This window comes from Schistocerca piceifrons, chromosome 10 (genome assembly GCF_021461385.2).
Source record: "Schistocerca piceifrons isolate TAMUIC-IGC-003096 chromosome 10, iqSchPice1.1, whole genome shotgun sequence".
Lineage (NCBI taxonomy): Eukaryota > Metazoa > Arthropoda > Insecta > Orthoptera > Acrididae > Schistocerca > Schistocerca piceifrons.
The window spans coordinates 130,799,325-130,814,235 of NC_060147.1; positions in this window are offsets into that span (position 1 = coordinate 130,799,325).

Below are 14,911 nucleotides of genomic sequence, written 5' to 3' on the forward strand. Positions count from 1 at the left end.
ACAGCGTGCAGCGTCAGCTGTGACGTCACAGCGGACGCGGCGCAGGGAGAGCCTGCCAGCGGGCCGGGACAGGAATTCTCTCTCGCAACAGGGCCGGTTTGTCTCCCCTGCGGCGGCCAAGCGAGTGGTTGTCATGGAAACACCTGCAGCTTCACCGGCCGACGCGGCGTCAATGGAATGCAGGGGGAGACGAACGCTCCGTAATACAACCACGTCTACCGGGCAGGGATGGGGAAAAACGTACCGCTTAAACCAATGACGGTATTTTAGTTCTCAGTTACCGGTATTTTTTGGTTGGTCTCGATTATAACGGATGTTTTTATTTATTTCTAATAACCGAGTAAAAACCCGAAATATCAGTTAGCCATAAGAGCGGCGCTAAGATTTTTCATTTTTAAATAATCCGTCTTTGAACAAATAAATTTTATTCAAAAATTTGCACTGGTTTGAAATATTACGTTATTACACGTAGAAAAACCATCAGTACTATTTTGCTAACAGTACCGACAGAAAAGAGCAAAGAACGCTGGGTACAGCAGTGCTGAGACATTAATGTTCCTGTCGCCGTGTGTCGTGGCTTAAGAAACTCGTGCACGTGCAGTCCGCAAGACTCCCCCCCCGCCTGATTGGTTCAAACAGCTCTGAGCACTATGGGACTTAACTGCTGAGGTCATCAGCTCCCTAGCCGGCCGAAGTGGCCGTGCGGTTAAAGGCGCTGCAGTCTGGAACCGCAAGACCGCTACGGTCGCAGGTTCGAATCCTGCCTCGGGCATGGATGTTTGTGATGTCCTTAGGTTAGTTAGGTTTAACTAGTTCTAAGTTCTAGGGGACTAATGACCTCAGCAGTTGAGTCCCATAGTGCTCAGAGCCATTTGCACCATCAGCCCCCTAGAACTTAGACCTACTTAACCAAGGACATCACACACATCCATGCCCGAGGCAGGATTCGAACCTGCGACCGTAGCAGTCGCACGGTTCCAGACTGTAGCGACTAGAACCGCTCGACCACTCCGGCCGGCGCCCCCACCTGGTCTGCACCGTAGTTTCCGCATATCGTCGCCGCACATCCGTTGTATTGCAGAATGGCACCAACCGTGAACTGGAAGTGACGTAGTAAGAATAAAATACACTGCTTCATTTGCTTTGAAAGATTGAAGAGTGTCTGTCGTTTCTACGAAATAATAGAAGAGGAAGGAAATTATGGTAATAATAATAAGTTAAAAACTTAATTCGTTCATAGTATAAAATGAAAACAGAAAATAGCTGTTCTGCTGTCTGCATAACATGGCTTTATCTTGAAACCTTCCCGTCTCCTCTATACAGGGTGTTACAAAAAGGTATGGCCATACTTTCAGGAAACATTCCTCACACACAACGAAAGAAAATATGTTATGTGGACATGCGTCCAGAAACGCTTACTTTCCATGTTAGAGCTCATTTTATTACTTCTCTTCAAATCACATTAATCATGGAATGGAAACACACAGCAACGGAACGTACCAGCGTGACTTCAAACACTTTGTTACAGGAAATGTTCATAATGTCCTCCGTTAGCGAGGATACATGCATCCACCCTCCGTCGCATGGAATCCCTGATGCGCTGATGCAGCCCTGGAGAATGGCGTATTGTATCACAGCCGTCCACAATACGAGCACGAAGAGTCTCCACATTTGGTACCGGGGTTGCGTAGACAAGAGCTTTCAAATGCCCCCATAAATGAAAGTCAAGAGGGTTGAGGTCAGGAGAGCGTGGAGGTCAGGAGAGCGTGGAGGCCATGGAATTGGTCCGCCTCTACCAATCCATCGGTCACCGAATCTGTTGTTGAGAAGCGTACGAACACTTCGAGTGAAATGTGCAGGAGCTCCATCGTGCATGAACCACGTGTTGTGTCATACTTGTAAAGGCACATGTTCTAGCAGCACAGGTAGAGTATCCCGTATGAAATCATGATAACGTGCTCCATTGAGCGTAGGTGGAAGAACATACTGACGGCACTAAAATGAGCTCTAACATGGAAATTAAGTGTTTCCGGACACATGTCCACATAACCTCTTTTCTTTATTTGTGTGTGAGGAATGTTTCCTGTAAGTTTGGCCGTACCTTTTTGTAACACCCTGTATATCTCTTTTGTTACGCAATAACCGTCTCCTCTATATCTCTTTTGTTACTTAAATTTCCCTTCTACAATAATCTATGGAACCTTCCCTTTGGATTTCTACCTCTTGCTTAATAATAACAAATGAAATTTTCCCTTTGAAATTAATTCTCTTTCTCAACCTTCCCATACAAATTTAAATGCTGGTTATTAAAAGTTATTTTCTGATTATTGCGACGAAACATAGAATGTGTCGTTGTCGTGGCCCTCAGTCGTTACCTGCAATAACCCAAAACTGTTCCTTACCTTTTTTTACTGTTACTGGATCGCCGTCTGACTGCTACATCGAACTGCGGCATGAATATACTTACTCTGTTTTACTATACTCTATTAACTGCTGGTGGGCTTTCATAATAAGTGGCTGTATTTATTACCAAAGCTGACGTCATTCTTTAATAGCAAAGCTGACGTTATTCTTTAATTAATTTGACTGAGGTTACGTAATTCATACTTTTTCTTGACAACAATAAAATTTTGCAAAGTTTTACGTTGAAGGTTTTTGGGATGCATTATAATCAGAAATGCAATATTGCTGGCAAAAATTAATTATATTCTGAATGAAATGATTTTACAAACGTTCAAATGGGACTTACTTTTTACAATAATCTTACAACTAGCATTGCGCAAACATACCTTCAGTAGTCTTGAGTTTCTCAAAAAAATAATTCAATAATATTAGTTCCTCTTATGATAATAGCAAGCTGATGTCTCTCTATATCCGCTTATAATCTCCTGTAAATCATAACTGGTGGCTGGCAGGCACACCGCTCCTCTCAACCTCTCGCTTCAGACCTGCTACCGACTCGCTTGACATCTCGCTTACTACTGACTTCCTACGAACGCTAAGTGCGGTCTCTCCTGCCAACAATGCTTTCTGGTGCAGACAATCCCTGCTACCATTACAAAATGTATCAATGCGCGGTCTTTCCCGTTCTTTTCTTAAAATGTATCCATACGCGGTCTCTCCCGCCCTTTTTAACATTATATCAATCTGCTGTCTCTCTTGCCGCCGGCCGAAGTGGCCGTGCTGTTCTGGGCGCTGCAGTCTGGGACCGCGAGACCGCTAAGGTCGCAGGTTCGAATCCTGCCTCGGGCATGGATGTGTGTGATGTCCTTAGGTTAGTTAGGTTTAACTAGTTCTAAGTTCTAGGGGACTAATGACCTCAGAAGTTAAGTCCCATAGTGCTCAGAGCCATTTGAACCATTTGAACCATCTCTCTTGCCAACAATACTTTGGCGCAGACATTCCCTGATACCACAATTATTTCCAACATGACAAATATTAATTATTCCTACTTAATCCTATTAATAAAATATAAACATCTTTCATAAATTGTTGTTTGGCAATAGAAATATACACGTCTTACAATCTGCTTATAGCCCCTGCAAACGGACAAATTCCCACGGAAAACAATTCTTTAAACTCAGTTTTCACCTTTTAGCACAGACTATTTGTACTCTCCAAATACTGGTATGATCCCCGATTAAAACATGTTTTCTAAGCAGAGTTTCAAAAAACTAAAACCAACGGGAGAATATTTTTTTTCAACCACTCATCACTCTCGAGAAAAGCAGCTGACGATGGACGGAAGCAGTTTTCTTGTATTCGACGTTTCAGCTTAATAATTTGATTCTATGTAACTTGAAACTGAGGGAGTCAAAGTTTTCCAGTCTTTGTTCGATTTATAAATTTTTACAGGAAAAAAGCAGCACTACAGAAACGAATTTCGGTTATTTCAGAAACCGGTTATATTGAGTGGTTTTAACAATCTGGTTAATACGGCGTGGAAAAAAAAAAGATATAAGCGGAAATCGGTTGTTTCAGCGATAACCGCGATCTCTATATCGTAATCAACAGAGAAAACTGATACGGCTGAACGTTGTCATTGTTGTTGTTCTGGTATTGAAGTCTGAGCTATTTCTCTTTCGGGTATGTTTACGAAGGAAGAGATGCTCTACTCTTCACTTATTTCAGTTGTGACCTGTAAAACTGGAACTAGCCATCAAAAACGTCGTTGTTGTATTCTTCAGTCCGGAGACTGGTTTGATGCAGCTCTCCGTGCTACTCTATCCCGTCCAAACTTCTTCATCATCACGGATAACTACTGCAGGCTACATCCCTTTGGAGCTGGTTACTGTATTCATATCTTGGTCTCCCTTTACAACGTTTAACCCACACATGTTCCCTCCAGTACTAAACTGATGAATCGTTGATGTCTCAGAGTGTGTTCTATCAATTGAACCGTTCTTTTAATAAAGTTGTGCCTCAAATTTCTTGTCTCCCCATCAGCTACGTCATCTAACCATTTGATCTTCAGCAGTCTTCTGTAGCACCACTTTCTCTTTTTGTCTGAACTGTTTATCATCTGTGTTTCAAATGGCTCTGAGCACTATGGGACTTAACTTCCGAGGTCATCAGTCCTCTAGAACTTAGAACTACTGAAACCTAACTAAGGACATCACACACATCTATGCCCGAGGCAGGATCAAACTTGCGACCGTAGCGGTCGCGAGGTTCCGGACTGAAGCGCCTAGAACCGCTCGGCCACCCTGGCCGGCATCTGTGTTTCACTTGCATACAAAGCTACACTCTAAACGAACACCTTCAGAAAAGAGTTCCTGACACTTAAACTTAGCAGTACCGTACAACGAAAAACCAGCCAGAGTTCCAAATTTCACTTTTTTTTATTCGCTTGATGAATAGTTCCTGGCCAGGACCCTATTTTCAAATCATCGTAACAGGTAGTCGAAATGGTATTATCGAAAATGCAAAAACCATTTCAAAAATGTATACTTATCAACAGTTATCTACATGTGCTGCATGCATCTGCACTTCATAATACATATACTTTTTGACACGGTTTTTCCATTTTCTGCAATACCATTTTGAATATGTGTTACGGCGATCTGAAAATGGGTCCTGGCCCGAAACTACTCAGAGAGTGAATAAAAAAAATGTGAAATTTGGAACTTCGGCTGGTTTTTCGTTGCACAGATTAACAGAAGATGCTGACCAACAATTATTCCAGCATGCTGTAAGTTCGTACTTAAACTCACGTTCAGTGTCAACATATTTATCTGGATACATACTCTGCAAGCCACCTTTCGTTAGGCGGTGGAAGGTATCATGTACCACTTCTAGTCATTTCCTGTCCAACTCGGAAACAGAGCAAGGGAAAATGACACTATATATGCGTCCATATGAGCAGTAATTCTTCGTATTTTATCTTCATGGCCCTTACTCGAAATGTACGCTCGACAGCACAAAAAGTGGGCCACCCATGAATTCCAACCTGTAGCGTGCACTTGAATGTATGCTACCAACATAGCACAGCTGTGTCGCAGGTTCTCTAAACCCTCTCTAGTACAGTAGTTTGACAATATACAATGCCTACCACAAGAGACCACTAGGCAGGACTGCCCATTATGGCAGCCTGTCCAGATGCGTACCAGTACTGTCATACAACAAATATTAGAAAACATTTTATTACAGATGAGACAGTGATCAACACCTGTAAATTAAACTTCATTACAATAAGTGACACTGCAGAAGTCTCATCACAATCATTAAACGATATGAAAAGTTAATTTGAACCCACTGTTAACCAAACAAAGCTTGTGTGTCTGATCGAGACTCGATTGGGCATAAAGAGTCGTAAAATACCGAAGTGTTTACCAGCATCGGTTTAAAAGGCTGAATGTCCAGACCCGGAAATAAAAGACGATATGTTTAGCAGTGCACTGGGAATTCCATGAACCTCATATCAAGCCCTTGAGAAGTAACCACGAAAGGTATGTAATGAAGTGGAATGTAAAAATGTGAAACGACATGAAGAACCCAGTACCTATATAATTTGATAACTAAGCATAATCAGATGTCAAATATTAAACATGTTCACCAGTTGCATATACTGGAACCTGAAAAGACGATATAAATGATTTTTGCCTGGCAGGGATTCGAATCCGGCACCTTTCGCTATTGTCTTATAGCTACGAATAGGCACGGAATATTTGTTGTTTCTTCACAAGTAGGCGATGTGCTCATGTTCGGCTACAGGTAACGCGACCAATAGTTCTGTGCTGCCTGCGACTCCAACCCAGCACATATCGTCGTTGTTGACCCCAAAAGAAGAGGTAGTATCAACTATCAAATTCCGTTTCACTAGTAGTTAGGAACGTGATGTTCGTAGAGACTTAGAGGAGTTTAGCATCGTGATGAAACAACGAAATGATGGGACAGTATCATCTCGAAGGGTTCAAACCCAGTGAAAAACTGGAATCATAGCTGGAATCCCAGTCTAGTGCCAGTACTTTCAAAATCCAAAAGTCACTTAAAGCAAGAAATGAAGGTCCCATGACCTTTCCTGACGAGTGGTTCGTGAACTAAACTAACATTACTGTTGTAAGAAAGGTTACTAGGGACAGAGTCTCTACAAGCAGCAACTTCTGCCTCTGACTGCCGAAAGTAATACAACTCTGTTCCAGGCAGTTGCGAATGGACGTGTTTAATGTTGATTAGGAACCATGGCACAGTTCTGATTTCCTTAGCTAGGATTACTGGAGGCGAAGAGGGTATGTTTGTAGCTGTGAAACACTGGGACCCATACTTAAGCCATTACAAGCTAAACAAGTTAAACCAGCCACTGAACTTCACACGTGTTACCATCGAGTTTTTGCCATAAAGGGGTGAGGCAGCACAAAGTACGGGAAATGTTGATTTCCACTTGACCTATTGTAGTGAATAACCTACTTGTGGTCTAGTAGTTAACGTCATGTAGTCTGAACGCAAAGCCGTAATATCAAACCTATCCTTTTCCTTCCTTTTTTTAAGCCATATTTCGCCGCGCGGGTTAGCCGCACGGTCTAGGCGCCTTGTCACGGTCCGCGAGGCTTCCCCCGTCGGAGGTTCGGGCATGGGTGTGTGTGTTGCTCTTTGCGTAAGTTAGTTTAAGTTAGGTTATGTAGTGCGTAAGCTTGGGGACCGATGACCTCAGAAGTTTTGCTACACGAGACCTTACCACAAATTTCCAAATTTAAGCCGTATTACACCTGTCTGCTAAGAGTTTCAGTCTGACAGAAGATGAGAGACAGTTTCGTCAATTTTTTAACCAGCCAGTAATAGAAAAATCTTGCGGAAACATGTCTGTGAAAGAGCTCGTGGGTGTCGGTCATGGCAAGACCAATTTCAGCGCGATCAGCCAACGCCGACTGGATACAGACCGGCGACCGTCCACGTGATCACGGCGAATCACGTATAGAGCCTATGATCCTTAGTGGACTTTTCTGCGCTCGAATTAACAAGTACAACATTATGTACTGTTGCATATGATATAATACTTTGTTTCAGTATTCTTCGTGGTGATTTTGTATGGTGTGTTGCTGTAAGCGTATTTAACTATGGTCTGATTTTGATCAAATTTGTAGTATAGCTCGTACCACAAGAATTTGAATATTTCTCATTGTTGGCGTTATAAGAAGCCTCGTTTATGCATTAGGAAACGGTCTCTAAAACGGAGAAAAGTCTAACGTTTGTGACATTGTGTTCTGTTTGTGTTTAGTAGAAGGGGGTGGATTCTCTTCAACTGTGTCCTCGAAAAGGTGGTGAGAGAATCGCGCAAAGAACTGACCAATTTGGGTGTCCAAAGTGGTGTCTACATGGGCCGTAAGAACGAAGGACTGATTGTAGATTGACTGGCTTTTGCAGACGACATGGTACTGATTGCTGATTCTCTTGAAATGGCAACATTGCAGGTAAAATGCCTCAGAAAAGAAGCAGCCAAAGTGGGTCAAAGAGAACAGAGTTCTTTACCAACATCAAAAAAGCTAAGAAAGAGATGTTACTAGAACAGGGAAAGATCTAAAGGACTGAGGAATTTAAGTGTCTCGGTGAATGGATTGAACTCAACGTATTAGAAAAAACGTCATTATTCATGAGAGTCACCAAGTTGGAACTAGCATATCAACTGGCTATGAACACCTACAACAAGAGATGCCTGTCGCGCAACCTGAAACTGAAGCACTACACATCAGTCGTACGACCAGAATCCCTGTATGCCATGGAATGTCTTTCCATGAACCTGAGAGGTCTGATGGAGAATCCTCAGGAAGATCCTAGACCCGGTAGAAGAAGCTGGGGAATCAGAAGTTTGCATAACTCGGAGCTCTACGAACATATCGAGAGGCTCTCTGACTGTGCAAGAAGAAGAAGAAGCGTAGCTTCCTGTAGCCATGTTGCAAGATTGCCTCCAAACAGATTGACCAACCGTCTGTTCACCTTCTGGCTAAACAAGAAGGTTCAAAAATGGCTCTGAGCACTATGGGACTTAACTTCGGAGGTCATCAGTCCCCTAGAACTTAGAACTACTTAATCCTAACTAACCTAAGGACATCACACACATCCATGCCCGAGGTAGGATTCGAACCTGCGACCGTAGCGGTCGCGCAGTTCCAGACTGCGCCTTGGCCCGCTCGGCCACTCCGACCGGCAAACAAGGAGGTTCGCACCTCTTAGTTGACAGAAACCGAGAAGGACATTAAAGAACTGGGAATAACTGATCTCCAGAACAGACAGTCTGTGGGACACACCTTGAAGGAAGTCCGAAGATTTCAGGAAAAGCCCCGAAGAAAAGATACCCCTGGACACAAGAAAGGAAGGAGTTACACCGACAGAGGCTGCGACAATACTGGGCAAAGATCAAAGCCCAACAGTTGAACAAGCGTGGTCCAAAGTAGGCCCATTCGAAACAAGAAGAAGAAAAGGGTGAAAGCAGTAGAGACGATTCGAAACACCCGTGCGCTGTATGGAGTGAGTGCTCCTGAGGAAGTCAAGTTTTATCGTTTCAAATACGATCATTTTGAAATAAATTAATCACCACATTCAGGAAGACAAACAGGTGTTGATGAAGAACGCTTCTGCGATTTGCCAATATGTTCAGTGACAGTGTATGTAGTAACTGGCAAGTGGGACGACCAACTGACCTCGTGCGACACTTGCCTTCAGTAGTCATATTGAGGTTTAAAGAAAGGAAGGAGGATCACGGTACAACATCTCGATGGAAACGAAATTAGATGTGAAGTAGAATCTTAAACTGGGAAGGATGGGAAAGGAAGTCGTCTTTACCCTTTCGAAGGATTCATCCTGGCATTTTCGATCATAGATTTATGGAGGCCACCTTAAATTAAAATCATTGCGGCCTGATGGCGATTTGAAGTACCGTATGGTAACATCATAAGCAGAAAATAGTGGGTAAGCCATAACAAACATTATCTCAAACGATGGCCAGTAAATGTCCACAAAATGTATTGTTGTTATATACGTCGGCACAAAGGTGGTATTTTATGTTACGAACTGCTTCACAGCGACTTGTCCTTCGCAGTTGACGTTTGTTGCCAACAAATTAGATGCCTTGCAATTGCAGAGCAGCAAATGCGACCTGGAAGACAGCAGCAAGGTACTTGGTTGGCAAACACGCCTGCTGCACATCATCTAATATGAGTGTTTACCTTTCTCTCCCCTTATCGATCAACCACCAAGAAAGTCAATTTTTGTTTCCTTTTGTTTGTTTGTTTGTTTGTGTCATTTTGTTTTGGCGATTGCGCTTCAAACAGAAAGTTGCAACATGCATGGGATCGGAAAACTGAGCGTCATCAGACGGTTTTCGACAACGAAGTGGAATATACCATTGACAGTTTCTCTGATGTTTGTGTCCATTTCGATCAATAACCTAATAGGAAACGCTACTGTTATGCACAGTGCTAATACAACTGGTGTTTCATCATAATACCATACAACGAACAGCTATCTTAATTAAACTTAAAGTCTTTTGTCGTATTCAAGTAACTCTACCGGCCTACAACGAAAATAAGATAACGTGGCTGTGAGAACAGTTGCTGAATGAAACACGGTTAACAGAGTACTAAGTGATATGGTTTCATTAACAGACTTGTGTATTTTCAGTAGCAGTTCCACAGAATTTTATGTTTCTTACCTCTAAATCTAATGGTTACGTCTTACGATGACAAAATTTCTAAAGATGTCGTTGTGAGTTCGATATAGCTGTTTGTAACTCTGTCACATCTGAGGTAAAACGTTACTCTCACACCAGTTTGGGAATCAGAGCTACAACCTCTTACCCTTTAACATGTGTCGACATTTTCGTGGAGCAAGCGACCAACTACGGCGTTCATTGCGTCCCTTTTGCCCTTGTCATGGCTGATACAGATAATTCGCAATGTAGACAACGAGATTAGTTGTAGTTGCTGCGCGAAATTAATCTCCCCTCTCTGTAACTATGTATTTGACAAGTCGATGACTCAGCAAAGTGGAATTCATTCAAAATCTTTGGTTGGTGTACCATGGATATATCAAATGAATTTTGTGAAACAATTCTTTGACATTCCAGAAACTAGCAAAACTATCAAGGCGTCACCAGACATGTTCCACTATGTTGTCATGACGATTATGTTTCTACAGGCAATGTCTTTAGAAGCGCACCTTGTGCATCAACGATGCAGTGACTTAATTGCTTTCCCCATGACATCATGGGAAGTGTTCTAGTATTTATGGTGAAGGAGAAGAATTTAAAGTTTCGAAGACCACCGCAATACATACGAAATAAAAAGACTGAGTTACAGATCCATTTCACTCACACTGACATTTAGTAGGACGTGTGAACAAATAATTTGTTCCAACGTTATGAAGTACCCCGAAATATATGACCTACTTACATAAAACGAGCATGGACGTGCAAAGCATCATTCTTGTGAGACACACACGGCGTACTGCGTACGGGGGCTCTCAAATTGATTCCCGGTTTTTGGAGTTCCAAAAAGGCTTTTGATATCATTCCTCATAAGTGGCTCCCAATCTCATTGCTTTCTTATGGACTATCCTCTCAGTTGTGCCACTGGATTCGTCATTTTTCTGTGTGATAGGTCACACTTGGGAGCAACTGGCGGGGCGTCACGTAGTGAAACGAGAGCGATGGGTGTGATTCTGCAAGTATAGTGACGCAGCACTGCTGCTATTTCTAACGTATATAAACTATTTGGCAGACAATCAGAATATTTGTCTTAGATTTGTGGCAGATAATCCTGTCACTGTATGATTAAATGATGATGGCGTCCTCTTGGTTAAAATATTCCGGAGGTAAAATAGTTCCCCATTCGGAACTCCGGGCGGGGACTACTCAGAAGGACGTCGTTATAAGGAGAAAGAAAACTGGCGTTCTACGGATCGGAGCGTGGAATGTCAGATCCCTTAATCGGGCAGGTAGGTTAGAACATTTAAAAAGGGAAATGGATAGGTTAAAGTTAGATATAGTGGGAGTTAGTGAAGTTCGGTGACAGGAGGAACAAGACTTCTGGTCAGGTGAATACAGGGTTATAAATACAAAAGCAAATAGGGGTACTGCAGGAGTAGGTTTAATAATGAATAAAAATGGGAGTGCGGGTAAGCTACTACAAACACCATAGTGAACGCATTATTGTGGCCAAGATAGACACGAAGCCCACGCCTACTACAGTTGTTGTTGTTGTTGTTGTTGTTGTTGTTGTGGTCTTCAGTCCTGAGACTGGTTTGATGCAGCTCTCCATGCTACTCCATCCTGTGCAAGCTTCTTCATCTCCCAGTACGTACTGCAACCTACATCCTTCTGAATCTGCATAGTGTATTCATCTCTTGGTCTCCCTCTACGATTTTTGCCCTCCGCGCTGCCCTCCAATGCTAAATTTGTGATTCCTTGATGCCTCAAAACATGTCCTACCAACCGATCCCTTCTTCTAGTCAAGTTGTGCCACAAACTTCTCTTCTCCCCAATCCTATTCAATACCTCCTCATTAGTTACATTGTTAGTTACATTAGTTACATTACATCTATACTCGATGTTAACAAATTTCTCTTCTTCAGAAACGCCTTCCTTGCCATTGCCAGTCTACATTTTATATCCTCTCTACTTCGACCATCATCAGTTATTTTACTCCCTAAATAGCAAAACTCCTTTACTACTTTAAGTGTCTCATTTCCTAATCTAATTCCCTCAGCATCACCCGATTTAATTTGACTACATTCCATTATCGTCGTTTTGCTTTTGTTGATGTTCATCTTATATCCTCCTTTCAAGACACTGTCCATTCCGTTCATCTGCTCTTCCAAGTCCTTTGCTGTCTCTGACAGAATTACAATGTCATCGGCGAACCTCAAAGTTTTTACTTCTTCTCCATGAATTTTAATACCTACTCCGAATTTTTCTTTTGTTTCCTTTACTGCTTGCTCAATATACAGATTGAATAACATAGGGGAGAGGCTACAACCCCGTCTCACTCCCTTCCCAACCACTGCTTCCCTTTCATGCCCCTCGACTCTTATAACTGCCATCTGGTTGCTGTACAAATTGTAAATAGCCTTTCTCTCCCTGTATTTTACCCCTTCCACCTTCAGAATTTGAAAGAGAGTATTCCAGTTAACATTGTCAAAAGCTTTCTCTAAGTCTACAAATGCTAGAAACGTAGGTTTGCCTTTTCTTAATCTTTCTTCTAAGATAAGTCGTAAGGTTAATATTGCCTCACGTGTTCCAACATTTCTACGGAATCCAAACTGATCTTCCCCGAGGTCCGCTTCTACAAGTTTTTCCATTCGTCTCTAAAGAATTCGCGTTAGTATTTTGCAGCTGTGACTTATTAAACTGATAGTTCGGTAATTTTCACATCTGTCAACACCTGCTTTCTTTGGGATTGGAATTATTATATTCTTCTTGAAGTCTGAGGGTATTTCGCCTGTCTCATACATCTTGCTCACCAGATGGTAGAGTTTTGTCATGACTAGCTCTCCCAAGGCCATCAGTAGTTCTAAAGGAATGGTGTCTACTCCCGGGGCCTTGTTTCGACTCAGGTCCTTCAGTGCTCTGTCAAACTCTTCAGGCAGTATCTTATCTCCCATTTCGTCTTCATCTACATCCTCTTCCATTTCCATAATATTGTCCTCAAGTACATTGCCCTTGTATAAACCCTCTATATACTTTCTACCTTCCTTTCTTTGCTTAGAACTTGTACTACAGTAGTACAAGTTTATATGCACACTAGCTCTGCAGATGATGAAGAAATTGAAGAAATGTAGATGAGATAAAAGAAATTATTCAGGTAGTGAAGGGAGACGAAAATTTAATAGTCATGGGTGACTGGAATTCGACAGTAGGTAAAGGAAGAGAAGGAAACGTAGTATGTGAATATGGATTGGGGCTAAGAAATGAAAGAGGAAGCCGTCTGGTAGAATTTTGCACAGAGCATAACTTCATCATAGCTAACACTTGGTTCAAGAATCATGAAAGAAGGTTGTATATATGGAACAACCCTGGAGATACTAGAAGGTTTCAGATAGATTATATAATGGTAAGACAAAGATTTAGGAACCGGGTTTTAAATTTCCAGGGGCAGATGTGGACTCTGACCACAATTTATTGGTTATGAACTGTAGATTAAAACTGAAGAAACTGCAAAAAGGTGGGAATTTAAGGAGATGGGACCTGGATAATCTGAAAGAACCAGAGGTTGTACAGAGTTTCAGGGAGAGCATAAGGGAACAGTTGACAGGAATGGGGGAAAAAATACAGTAAAAGAAGAATGGGTAGCTTTGAGGAATGAAATAGGAAGGCAGCAGAGGATCAAGTAGGTAAAAAGACGAGGGCTAGTAGAAATCCTTGGGTAACAGAAGAGATACTGAAAGGAGAAAATAGAAAAAAGCAGTAAGTGAAGCAGGCAAAAAGGAATACAAAAATGAGATCGGCAGGAAGTGCAAAATGGATAAGCAGGGATGGCTAGAGCACAAATGTAAGGATGTAGAGGCTTATCTCACGAGGGGTAAGATAGATACTGCCTAGAGGAAAATTAAAGAGACCTTTGGAGAAAAGAGAACCACTTGCATGAATATCAAGAGCTCAGGCGGAAACCCAGTTCTAAGCAAAGAAGGGAAAGCAGAAAGGTGGAAGGAGTATATAGAGGGTCTATACAGGGGCGATGTTCTTGAGGACAATATTATGGAATGGAAGAGGATGTAGATGAAGATGAAGTGGGAGATTTGATACTGCGTAAAGAGCTTGACAGAACACTGAAAGACCTAAGTCGAAACAAGGCCCCGGGAGTAGACAACATTCCATTAGAACTATTGACAGCCTTGGGAGAGCCAGTCCTGACAAAACTCCACCATCGGGTGAGCAAGATGTATGAGACAGGCGAAATACCCTCAGACTTCAAGAAGAATTCTTTACAGACGAATGGAAAAACTGTTAGAAGCCGACCTGGGAAGATCAGTTTGCATTCCGTAGAAATGTTGGAACACGTGAGGCAATACTGTCCCTACGACTTATCTTAGAAGAAAGATTAAGGAAAGGCAAACCTACGTTTCTAGCATTTGTAGACTTAGAGAAAGCTTTTGACAACGTTGACTGGAATACTCTCTTTCAAATTCTAAAGGTGGCAGGGGTAAAATACAGGGAGCGAAAGGCTATTTACAATTTGTACAGAAACCAGATGGCAGTTATAATAGTCGAGGGACATGAAAGGCAAGCAGTGGTTGGGAAGGGAGTGAGACAGGGTTGTAGCCTCTCCCCGATGCTATCCAATCGGTATATTGAGCAAGCAATAAAGGAAACAAAAGAAATAAAAACTTTGAGGTTCGCCGATGACATTGTAATTCTGTCAGAGACAGCAAAGGACTTGGAAGAGCAGTTGAACGGAATGGACGGTGCCTTGAAAGAAGGGTA